Here is a 13,220-nt window from a genome sequence, read left to right on the forward strand (position 1 = left end):
CCCAGGCCAGCCTCCCAGGGCCAGCAGAACCAAAACTGTGCTCAGCTTCTTGCTCCTTCTGGGTTCCCTCTGTATTTCCAATGCAACAGAACTGATGGTGAAGAACAGCATCTTTCACAATCGGCTCTTACAGACAATTACATGGGGAGCTCAAAAACAGTAAGAGCCACACCAGTGCTCCTTATCAACATCAGATGGCTGATGGTTTGGCAACAAGCACGGCAGCAGCGGTTCCCAGACCGTGCCCTTATGCCATTCTGCCTGCATGGAAGATGTGCTGCATTACCTACTGTGTCTGACAGCTGAGAGGAACAACCTGGATCTGTCCTTAAAACAGCACTGACATTATCAGAAGAAGCTCCTCCAAACCCCACACCTTCGTCATAATCTCTATGCTTCTCAAGTACCAGCAAAAAACACACACAAATTTTTCACTCCCTTAAACTTCTCTGGCCACTGAGCATTTTCTGGGAGAACGATGCTTAGAAATCCAGCAACATTTGATTGTATTTTCAATTTGTTCCTTTTTGGACATGATGTAACAAGCTCAGCTGCATCCTATCTCTGCCATGGCACTTTGGTACCATATCAAGGATGCATTTCTACAGGCACAAGCATGACGGAGCTGGCAGGAAATTCTGCCTATCCAGAGTATGGCAGGCCTGGGTGAGGGCTCTTTGGAAACAACTTCAGGACAAACTGGCTTAGCCAGTGAGTAATACATATATCCCAAAAGAGGATATTTTATTTTGTCTTAGGTGACAAACAGTCTGAAGTCCCAAGTTGGAGTAAAAAGCTAAAATCCGTGAGAAGCCCAAGTTATTTTACTTAGCTATTTTCTAATATTTCTATGAAGAAGTTGATTAAAATTTGAAGAATGAAGAGACAAAACATTTGGTTCAGAAAATGTCAATATTACATATTTGGACATTTTCTGTGTTGTTGATATTTTTAAGAAACAAAACAAAATATTGAAATTTACACTGGCTTTGCCAAAAATGCTAGTTCTATCAGTATGACATTTTACAGTAGGAAACTGCTTTATGCCATTTTTATCCTCCTTTTGGCAAACTCTTCTTAAATTCAACTCTTTAGAAAATGAGCGGTCATCTGAGTTATGCTGGGAACTAACACGGGGTGCACGCATGAGTCTTCGCACGTGCAAAAACACCTTTGGTTTTTTGCACTGGGAAAAAGTGCTGAACACTTTTGCCTGAAGCTCTCCAGGGCTGACAGCTGTGATGCCAGCTCCATCTCTGGTGCCACCCATTCCCGGTGCTGCCCCGTAGGAAGCAGCTGGTCAGTGGACCCTTGACATGGCCAGCTCCATGTTCCTGCAGTGGACTGTGAGAAAGGACAGCGTGGAGACAATCATTAACACGGGCTGCACTGCGGGCACCGATCTTCAGACCATTGACTCACTGAAGCATACCTCCCATGGGAACTCTTAGTCCTGGCTAACCTGAGGCAGTACCAATTAGAGCAGGCAGTAAATATATTTAACATGCTTAGGATCATACATCTAAAGCTGTTTATACACACTCTTTTGGATCAGTCAGCAACAAAAATGTCCTTACAGCTGTTCCTCCTTCCCTTCTTCCTTCTCTCTCCATGCCACTTCAAAAATAAAACTTACTGGCCTCACCTAACCCTTGCTGAATACACCTGCTCACTCCCAGGTCCATCAGGTCTTGCATCCCACCAACCCTACAGCTTGTGAGCTTCCTGTATGTCCCAGCATCTGTGTTTCTCCTGGCTAATAATGTAATAGGAGCCAGAAGGAAAAAGGCTTGCATGTTTCCTTATTGCAGAGAAATCGGTATCTGGTACCCAGTCACCTTCGTCACCACCAGCCACCTTCGTCATCAGGCTGGGGCTTTGCGTACATAGTGCATTTAATTGGTATGAATGGCATGCTGAAAGCTATTGCCCAGGCAATAACAGCACTGGGAGACCACTATCTAGTGAAGATGATCTCAGGGAATGAAGCTGTGGCCACAGGGATAGTTTGCAGGCGACAGAGAACCCAGATTTCATGTCCCAGACCACTGCTCTACCCACATGATAGTTCCTCTTCCAAACTAACACCGCGCTCCATTTGCTCTGTGTCGCGTGATCAGTCCCACTAGCTACCTGGTACTTTTCCTGTTTTCCAGATAGGATCTGAGCCTTTTGTAAGAGAGCTGTAACAGCAGTTACAAAGCAGTAACAGAGTTTGACCCCACAGCAAAATCTTGTTGCTAATTTCCATAGCGGCTCAAGACTTTATTTCACTAAAATAAGTAAGGACTTGCACTGGAATTTGGACTCACTCAAGATCAGGAATATTTTCTCTTCAAGTCAGGACAAAATCCAAATATGACAAAATTCTCTGTGAAAAGAAAAATAAAAAACCCTTCATTTCAAATCTGGTCAAGACAGGTCGAATGTCTTTACTTCGTACTTTATGGTACCTAATGCTCCACATTTTTAAGTTATTTCAGGATATAAAAAGTAGGACTTTTCATCCTAAAAATGTTTCAAGACTTTTGGAACTTTAACAGAACTGCCTTCTCTGAAGCAAAAAACTGTTCTTCCTGTGATTCTCCTACCAGCCCTTATGTGATTAAACTCATGACATGAAAGAGGTTTTGGAGTGATGGGCCAATCAACCCAACACCAATTGCATGTATCCACTTCCCAGTGTCAGTGATAGGAACAGATATAGCTTGGGAGCGACAGGAAGGATGTATTTCATTCATTGAAGCTTGCATCTCCAGAGAAAAAGGATCTGGAAGAGGGAGAGATGCATCTAAAGGCATGGGCAGGGCTAGGTGCTAAAGCCACGGGTCTAATTTTCACCAAGCTCAATGAGGCTGAGCCAGAGCACCTGGCTAAAACCTCTCCACACCCATATGAACACACAAAAGCCAATTCTCAGAACTGGACTGGCTCAGAATATTTTAACACTTAATTCCAGTGATCCCAGAGGCTTTGTGAGCATGTCTTGCTAATGGGGCAGTTTCAGGCTTTATCTGATCAGCCTTCTTCACCTTTTCTCACGCTTGTACAGCAGAATGGTGCCTGATGAGCTGGACATGATGCAATTCCTCACTTTCTGCTCTGTAAAGTAGGATGCCTATGGCATGGATAAGAACAAAGGCATGCTCCTGTGTATATGACTGGGAGGGTAACAGCAGGCCAGGACTGTAAGGGTCAGATGTGCTTGAATGAGCAAAAAAGGATGATGCCGTGGTCAAAGTGCAGGACTAGTCACCTGCATTAACTTCTTGGTTTTGTCACAGATTGCTGCACATCTCAAGAGCAAATAAAGACCTGCACTACCACTTTAGGCAGGGTCTTGTCCTTGGCTTTATCTGTGCAAACCCCCTGCTTAAGGTCCCAAGAGGCTGGGAGGGCTCCCTCTATATTCACAGTGCCTCTCAAACACAAAGGAGTGGCTCACACAGCTCACAGCGCAGTCTACACTGAAAGAAGGAAATAGCAACCAGATCAAGGTCTTTGCTAAAAAGAATTTAAGCCATGCAATTCCACCTGACTTCCAAATAAATAATATCCCTTTTGAAACAATGCTTGAAGGTCCTCTGGATGAGCAGCCAGCCAGAAAATCCCATACAAAAAGAAGGCCATTTTCACACATGTGCAAAGGGGTAGAAAAAGGAAGGCAGAGATGAGAGAGGTGAATAGAAGAAGCGGCAATGACTTGAGATGACTGGACATAGCAAGAGGAGAATTTCAGATGAGACAACCAACAATGCTGAATGACAAGTCCTGAGAGGGTGGCAAGAGACTATCAACGCTGTTCAGAAAAGAAGGGGGCATGTATGTCGCAGCAGACATCACAGCCATCCTGCAGGAGCACCATCATGATAAGAAAATCATTTCATTGATAGTGTAAGCAAAGTGCAGTCTTGTTGGTAATCTGGTCATTTAGTAAAACCCATACATACACAGTCATTATTGCTTTTCCTTACAGTTTTTTCAATTATTTTTCTTCTACTGAAAATCTGAAAAAGCCTTAAAATGAAAGATCTTCAACAGCTGAAAACACATCTTTCATTTCCCAATGGAACCTGTAAATTTCCATGGAAAAAGTCAACAAAAACAAACATTTTGTCATTGACATCAACATTTTCCAGGGAGGAGGGAGAGAAGGGGAAACATTATTTTTGACAAGGTCTACTGATTGGCAGAGCTCTTTAATAAATAGATCAGGCCAGAGTGCAGGACTCCAGTCCACATGGCAGAGCTGCTGGTCCTTGAAAGGCTGATAGAGATCTTGTTGGCTGAGTTTCCCCCTGTGGTTGACAGAGCATTAGCTAAAGACAGGATACAGGCAACCAGTCCTGCTGAGAGGGACTGGATGCCAAACCAATGGCTGGCAAGATCTTTAAAGGCTTAATGACAGAAGGCAAATGCTCTCATAGAGACCTTAGCAGTAGAGAATTTGTTAGTTGGGTAATGGCAGTCTAGCCACATACCGTAACACTAGTTTTCTCTCAAGGAGTGAGGAAAAAAAAAAAAAAGAGTAGTTCTGCTCTGTAAATATTTCCAAGGTGGCTATAACCTTCCTCCAAAGAGGCAAATCCAACATTAAACACCAGGAGAATAAATCAACTACAAAGACTGGCAAAAGGCTGAGAGTCTAAATTACAGCAAGCTCAAGAGGAAGCAGGGGGCTGCTCAGAGAGAGCCAGTGAGAAATCCAGCACATCTGGTAGGTACAAAGCAATGCCCTCTGGGCAAACTCAGTCCCCAGCCCACCCTATGCTGTGTGTGGAGCTCGGCAGAGAGGGGTCTGAGGGAAATCCGGCAGGGAGAGACAGGGGAAAAACAAAAGCAGGTGAATAAATGAGAGGCAATAGCACAAGAGTGTGCAGCTGCTGCCTCCGCTGGCTCAGGGGATGCTCACCAGCACCCGTGCCTGCTCTAGAGCAGGAATGAGGGCTGGACACAGCCCGTTCCCAGCTTGGCCAGCAATCCCACAACCTCGCGTGAGAATGCCAGAGCAGTCATGCGCGGTTCTTCCATAAAGCTCAATGCACTTCGACAGCGCTAGACTTTGAAGAGCTCCCTGGGACCTAAAATCAATGCGGGGCATCCTTAAAGCTCCCCTAAACATCCATGGGGAGAGGGCAGGTCTGATCACTGGCTCTGAGAAAAAGAGAGTCTGGAGAAGAAAATAAGGGTAGCGTGCAGTCGATTTTCCTGTTGATTTGGAGAGACTTGCCAATCAAGCATCCTCTGGATGTATAACGGGGTGGGTTGCAGCCAAAAAACATAGTTACAAGAAAATGTCCAAAAAAGAGTATAGGGTCTGAACGTACATGCAGAGATACTGCATGGAAAGCAAGCAGGAAATCAGGGCAAGAAGCTGCAAAAAGAAAACTAAGAAAGGTTTTGTTTAAAAGGAGTTGGAGACAAAAGTAGGTCAGGGACTGATAGTGCTTTGTAGAGAGGAACAAGTCACTGGCATTGCAGAAGGTGCATTTCTGCTGAACCCACCTGGGTGTAGGGCCACCAGCAGTGGCACAGCTGGGCTTCTCTGGAAGTGTCACAGTAGTGTGGACACCGGTAGGGTTCACACAGGTTAATTTCCTGGGGTTTGGTCATGCACCCATGCCAAAGGTTTCCCAGCACGGTAACACCTCGCTTTCCTTTTAAGTTTGTACAATCCCAGACCAATCCTTTGACCTCTGTCTGGACTTAGCCTTGAGTTTGTCAGTTCATAAAACGAGAAATCCAAACACTGACTCCAAACACCCCAAGTTGCTATCAACACTTACAAGAGCTCCACCAAAGTTTGAACACTTTGCAGTACAGGTTCCTTGTAACATTGTATTGCTCTTTCTAACTACACTGTGTTTTGCTGCTATTTTCACAGTACCATAGATGAAGAGATTGCCATCTGTAATTTAGTGTAAAAGAGGGGAATGGAGACATACTCTGAGGGGAACATGGATGGAACAGAAAATAAAGGGACATATATTCAAGCTGGATCAAACCAGGTGTTCTTCTTAACACAGTAGCTTGTCCCTGACAATGGCTGGGAAGGTGCAGGACCCCGAGGAAAGTTTTGTCCGAGACCCCTAGGAGAGCAAACAGCGACGTTTCACATCCCTTCCACTGCTCCCTAAAGCCTGTGTTGGTATAGTGACAAACTTCTGCCACTCAGGCTGTTGCTGTCACCCATCATGGGCTGGCACCAGGAATGGGTTCACACCCTGGTGCCTGTCCACACCAGGAGAAGGGGAACAAGGAGGGTGGCTGCGGCACTCAGCACTGCCAGGATGAAGCCAGTCAGGGTCAGAGTCCAGCCTGAAAAGCTCATAAAGAAGCATTTATAAGTCCTCCAGAGTGGATTTAAAGCTGGCTGTGGATACAGTGACTAAGGCTGCGATCCTCAAAGGTATTTAGGCATTTGACTCCCAAGGCAAGCCAAACCTTTGAGGATCTGGGCTCCTGCACAAGGGCTTTCTACCTAAACAAGCATGAATAATAGTTTGGGCAAAAAGCACTGTCCACGTGGCCCTTGAGCCGACCCCCCGAATGACATGCTCCTAATTAATGGCTTAGATGCTCCAGGCAGGTGGGTCTGAGTTCCCCAAAGTCTCCCTGGGCTACGTGTGTTTCTCAAACATCCCAGTATTCGTGTGTCTCTGTGTTTCTGGGAACATGCAGGGAAATCTGGAGACTAAGAAAAGACCAGTTCAGCAAACGGACCTGACCAAAGAGCCGCTTTGGTGCAGGACTGAAAGTGTATCTTGGGGATGGGAAGAGCCTACAAAGTGCACAGGAGAAGGAAACATTTCAAACTGAGGTGGCTACTGCCTCATTTGGTCAAATGTGCTGCTTGGCTGGAGTTGACACATCCCTATGGAACATTTCAGCTTCAACCAGTTTTATCAGGAAGCTTTTCTTGGGGAAAAGGACTGACTGATGCTGTTTAGCTGGTGTTTTGGATGTTGGCCACACTTCAAATCCATGTTCTGCCTGATTCAGAATGATCTCAAAAACCTCTGTGAGCAGAAAAAAAAATGAGGCTGGGAGGTGATGGTTTAAAAACACTGCACTGGAATGTTTCAAATATGTCAAAACCTTTTCTTTCTTTTTTTCTTTTTGAAAATGGGAAATTCATCAAACCTGACACTTCCCATGAAGAGTTCTGGCTCTGATGAATCGGTATATTTGGACACCCCCGAGCCCCCCACCCACTTCCACCACCATTTCAGCCAAATATTCTTGGCTGGTTCTAATTATACAGCCATATATTTTTATGCACACATACATCCAGCGTGTCCACGGGAAGGCTCAGTAATCACAGCTTGGATGGGGAGGGAAGTGTTGATAAGACCTTAGTTGCTCTACAGTGCAGAGGAAAAAAAAAAGTCTAAAAGAAAAAGTCTGAGAGTTCTTTTTTCTCCCTCACCCTCCACCTCGCCCTCCCAGGGTCAGCACCAGGAGCTGTGCAGATGGCAGCCACATGCACTGCCACTCCGGCCCCATCTCACCTCTTCTGCACTTCTCTAGTGCCCTCCGCAGGCTTTGCAGGAGCTCACCTGCCCTCCTGGCTGACAGACACCCAGGACCCAGGTTGGAAGGTGAGAAGTGTTCTCTACAACTACCTGAAAGGAGGTCGTAGGAAGCTGGGAGTCACCCTCTTCTCCTGGGTAACCAAAAGCCACTGCCTCTTGGCCTATCACTAGTTGTGCCAGAGGAGGTTCAGTTTGGATGTTAGGAGAAATGTCTTCTCAGAAAGAATGGTGAGGCATTGGTACAGTCTGCCCATGGAGGTGGTGGAGTCACTGTCCCTGGTGGTGTTTAAGAACATCAGGAGATGTGGCACTGAGGGATGCAGGCAGTGGGCAGTATTGGTGGTAGGTGAACAGTTGGAACAGACGATCTTAGTGGTCTTTTCCAACCTTAAGGATTCTATGATTCTAAGTGGTCCTTTCCACACAGGAGGTGGAGGAGTCCAAAAGTCAAGGGAAGTTATTTACTTGATGATTAATCTCATCAGCAGACTACAGGAGATGCTTCAGGAAGCGTGCATAACCCTGAAAAAGGCTGAGAGCACTGATGAAGTGCCACATGCCTCAGATCCTGAGGTTATCAAGGGTGCTCACATCACCCAGGAGAACTTTTCCACATTTCCTAGATCAAATCTCTGCCTAAGGGCTGGTAGGAAGTGCTACCTGAGCCTAACTCCATCAGCAGAGTTTCACTGAGGCTTCCTATGCCACGTGCACCCTATAAGGAAGGGGAGTAGGGGAAAGGGTTCTCTCTGCGAATGATGAAAAGGTTAAAGTCGAGAGCAAACAGGCCACCCAGTGCTGCCTTTAACCCTACTGCATCAGGAGAGAGCTGAGAGTCAGCCAAATCTATCAGTTCTAGGAAATTTCTTTAAAAAACCAACAGACACACACACAGAAAGGTGGTGGAGGGGAAGACCAACCTATTTTCACAAGAATCTGTCCTTGATTAGAGCAGCAGCATGGCAATGGGGAAAGAACCGATTAATCAGCAGCGAGTGCAGAAGAACAAATACAAAGAAAAAAAAGCGTATTTGTTCAGGGTGTGATAGAGAGACTTCCAAAGCTCATGGAGACAATTGGAAATTAAGTCTATTGAAGCAGAGGCATTTGCCACTCGGGGTGAGGAATCAAAGGGCAGACCAGGGGAGGGAGGAGGGTGGGGTGGCCACCCCCGGGTAACCAGTGACAGACAGGCTCGAGTGTGTGACCTCTCATAAAATCTTTCCAGGGGGCTTTCGCATATTGTCTGGAGCATAAGCTGATTTCCACACACGGAGGTTCCTAATGAAGACGTCCTTCAGGAGGCGAGGGGAGGAGACGGGGTAATGAAAGCAGTCTGTTTGCCAAGCAGATGCTTCCCCCCCCCTCTGAAGGTGACACGGATGTACAACGGGTGATGGGATAGGAAAACATGCAGTTCTTCCAACTAAAGGACTGCCATGCCAGATGCATTAAATCCAAACTCCCCAAGGCTGGGGGCTGGAAGGAAGGTCAAGGGTCTGCACAGCCCCAGCTTCTCAGCGCAGACCAGACCTGGGCAGCTCCTACTGGCTGGTTCGCCTCTGCTTCAGCAGCAGTTATCATCTGCCTCAAATTGACCTGGCCAGAGTTTGAACCAGCCTGAAGAGAGATTTATTAACCCTCGCAGTCGGAGATCAATAAATAGCTTCCTCTCAAGAGGCAAACTGCCTGGAATACAAAAACACAGAACGAGCCCACCACCAATCTGCTCCCACCCCCCTCCAATGAAAGGATGCTCTAATTCCCCAAGTGACAGCAATTTCTAATTTCTATATCGTTTTGAAGCCAACTGTAATATTCACATCTAATTACAAGGCTCTGGATAGCTGCCATGAAGAATATGGCTGTTAACAACACGATTTCTACACTTCTCCAGGGTCATTTGGAAACTCTCTGCAATTACACTTCCCTTTGCCTCTACCAAGCCTGTGCTGGTCACTCAGATACACCACACTGTAAAGAGCAAAGCCATAAGGTTCCCGTAAGGTTCGTGAAGATGCTCCTGAGGTATGGAGATGCACTGAATTTCACCTATTCAACTCTGCCAGGGAGAGATACAGTTCAAAATGAGTCTAAATGAATGATTAAAATCTGCAGTTTGGTAAGTATTTTGACTGAAACTTCAGTGGAAGAAAGGGAGAAAATATCTTTTTTTTCAGCCAGAAGTTAAAAAGACATTTGGTCTGGAAGGCAATCTAGGCATCAGTGAAAGGCAGGGAAAAGAAAGGACTGCTGCCCTAATAACCACGTACCACAGCACATTTTCTGTTAGCTCAGGGGAGACTTCAGCTTGACTCTGGATAAGTCACAAACACAAGATTTTTATCCAAATTTACAGTGCATTTTCAGATTTGCTGGCCATGCGCGTAAACAAGAAGGTGCCTCTTTTGTTTTGAGAAGACCTTGAGCTGCCAGCATCCCAAGGGCTGTGCTAGAGATCTGCTCGCCCTCTGCCTCACAGTTGCCCTGAGCATTCACTGCCAGCCACGAACATATGCTCACGGAAGGCTTCACACTGAGTCACCCCAGCTTCCAATCTCCCAGTCCTTTCCTCCATGTTGTTATTCTAACGCTCCGGGGAGACCTCACTGTGGCCTTCCAGTACTTGAAAGGAGTGTATCAACAGGAGGGGGAATGGCTGTTTATGAGGGTGGATAGTGATAGGACAAGGGGGAATGGTTTTAAACTGAGACAGGGGAGGTTTAGGTTAGATATTAGGGCAGCAGTTTTTCACACAGGGTGGTGACACCCTGGAACAGGTTGCCCAAGGAGGCTGTGGATGCCCCATTGCTGGAGGCATCCAAGGCCAGGCTGGATGTGGCTCTGGGCAGCCTGGTCTGCTGGTTGGCGACCCTCACATGTTCACATGTTCACATAGCAGGGGGTTTGAAACTAGATGGTCATTGTGGCCATTTTCAATCCAGGCCATTCTATGATTCTGTGATTCACTGACTCCCACCTCACATCACTCTGTTTACAAATCCTCCTGGCTGACTCAAGGCTCCTCACACATCTTCCTCTCCCAAAATACGATATACTTTATTTTAGAGATGTTTAAGAGCTCACGCAGGTGGTAGCCGTCAGGAATAGCTCCCTGTTACTCACTCCTCAGAGGCTATGCAGGGGTGTGACAACACAAGAAAACCCTCCCTGGTAAATCAGATCACAGCTTCTGACAGTTAGTGTTTTAAGACATACTCTAGCCATAGCTAGAGCTTGGCAGGAAAGACTTTCCCTTTCTCATAAAAGATTTTGAAATTTCAAACAATGCTCCTCTCCACATCAGAAAGAAACTGGAAGGAAACGCTGCAAATGTTCACAGACCACTAGGCAAGAAACAAAACAAAACAAAACAAAAATTGGTACAGATAAAAATAATTTCCAAATATTTGATTTGGATTTTTCTCTGTTTAATCTCTTTTCTAGTAAAAATGAAGTTGAATTTAAGAATGAAATGTTATTTCAATGTTAAACAATAAATAAATAAATAAGCAGTGCCAAACCTCTAATCAGTTGAAGAAAAAAAAAGAGAAGAAATGGCTTTAGAAGACTTGCAACCTTTTCGTAAGCTGGAAAATCTGTTAAAATCATCCCTTTTCCCACAATTTCAGTTTGAATATATTTGCTTTTTGTGGCAGAAAAAAAACAACCATATAAAATCATTTTTCCAGCCAGTTCTAGCAATGACTTCATGGTTTGCACCACTTTTCAAGGTGACATACATCCCAAAATAACTTCTGACCTTGCCCAGACCCTGAAACTGGTAGGATCTGGAGGTGTTGGCTGGCACAGAGGAACTGGTGGACCCAAGTGGATTGACTGGGAAAGAAAGATGGTCTGAACTGGACCTGAGCAAAGGGCTTATGGCAGCAAGGGAGATGTACCTCTTCTATTCTGAACCTGGCTGGTCCTGCTGCAGAATGTGTCCATCCACAAGAGATGTGGCACAGAGTGGGGAGCCAAGATGGCCAAGGGGACCTCAAGCAAGCCTCAAATTCAGCAAGGGCTCAGGGGAAAGCACGGGAGCCAGGACTTGCTCTGACACTGGCACCGTGCAGTTTACCAGTGGATAAATAACGTCACTTACAAGCAATTTCCACCATCTTTCCAGCATTTTTCATCTGTTTTCAGTTCCCGACGGGACATACGACACTTTGTAAATTCGGAACATCAACATGGTAAGGATAAGAAAAAGAAAATGGTTGGTGGATAGCGTGTGAGACAGCTGCCTTGTTGATGTAAATGGGAGGTTGCCAAATAGCTACTGAGGGATGGGACAGTGGTGTGACAGTCATTTCTCCAGCAGAGCTGCAAATGGAGACAGAACATATCCAGACTTGCACATGAGAGCTTCAAGGATTCATTGGCCCTGACATCTTCTGCCAGAAATAGAGGGAGACATTCTGAAAATCACATCCCTGTTGACAGGCCACTGCTGTACCAGTCTGGCTCAGCACCTGCCTCTCCCCTTACTGCTGCCCTGTCCTTCAATAGAGTCTCACGTCTAATTCCTGGCCACTGCTGATGAGGTATCTATATGTCTCCTTCAACACAAGCACAAGCAGCTGAAATCCAAGCAACAATTAACAGAATACATTCTGAGGCTCATTTTACACAGAAAGTCAGATTTCATGATTGTTGCAGCTCCTTTTGGACATTACAAACTATCAGGATTTTAAAGTGTGCTATGTTGCACTTACACAACTCTTAATTACACTAGTAAGCCTTGTGACTTCCTGATGAACACACAACACATACCTAGTAAACATTTTCAGGGATGCTGGTAGTGTTCTGTTAACTGCCAATCTTGCTGGAGGCAGGATTTCATAGAAGAGAAAGTGATTAAGAGACAGATTTGGCAAAAACACCAAATTTTCTGGGGTCATTTTGCATGTTGACTGCTCAGTAGAGACCACAATGAAAAACAGGAAAACTCCAAAACCTCATAAGATCATAAATGCCATATTACATAAGGCTAAATGTCCAAGCAGCACAGTATTTTCGGTCTGACAGTAGCCAGTAGTGGGTATATGAGGAAGAACATAAGCAACAGGCATGGACAGACATTCAGCTTCTAGGAAATAGCATTGCAGAGACAAAGCAAAAATGGGTGTTGGGTCCCTTAGAGAAACCAGGACACGCTTGGAAACCTTCTTTGCCCCACAGAAAAAGTCACTCAGGGAAATATGCCCTGTGGCAGCAAAGAAAACACTACAAAAGACTTGGATCCAGACTCCAGCTAACCACAGGGCAAGGCTCTTCACCTAGCCAATGCCTCAGTTCCCACCATGAGATGGAAATGTTACATCACTATAGAACAGAGACAGTAAAAGTATGTCATGTTTGAAAAGTCCTGAGGTATGAAGGGTGAGGACCAGATGGACCAGCTCCAAATGAGTAAGGTTGTACAGGTGTCCCCTTTTAGTCATTTTCCCTTCAGTGTATGGATTTTAGCCCCAGTGATGTGGAAGTATTGCTAAGACATTACTCATTACACAAATAACTTGCAATTGCCATCCACCGTATATTATTTCCTCTTCCTTAGCCATCATTTTTTCTTTTTAAGAAAGATAGACACAGCTGCCCCCATGCAGGCAAGGGAAGGACACAAGACTTTTGCCATCTAGTCAAACTGAGTGAATCACATTTGCACCTAGACTGCTA

Source organism: Tetrao urogallus (genome assembly GCF_951394365.1).
Source record: "Tetrao urogallus genome assembly, chromosome: 6".
In the NCBI taxonomy this organism is placed as follows: Eukaryota; Metazoa; Chordata; class Aves; order Galliformes; family Phasianidae; genus Tetrao; species Tetrao urogallus.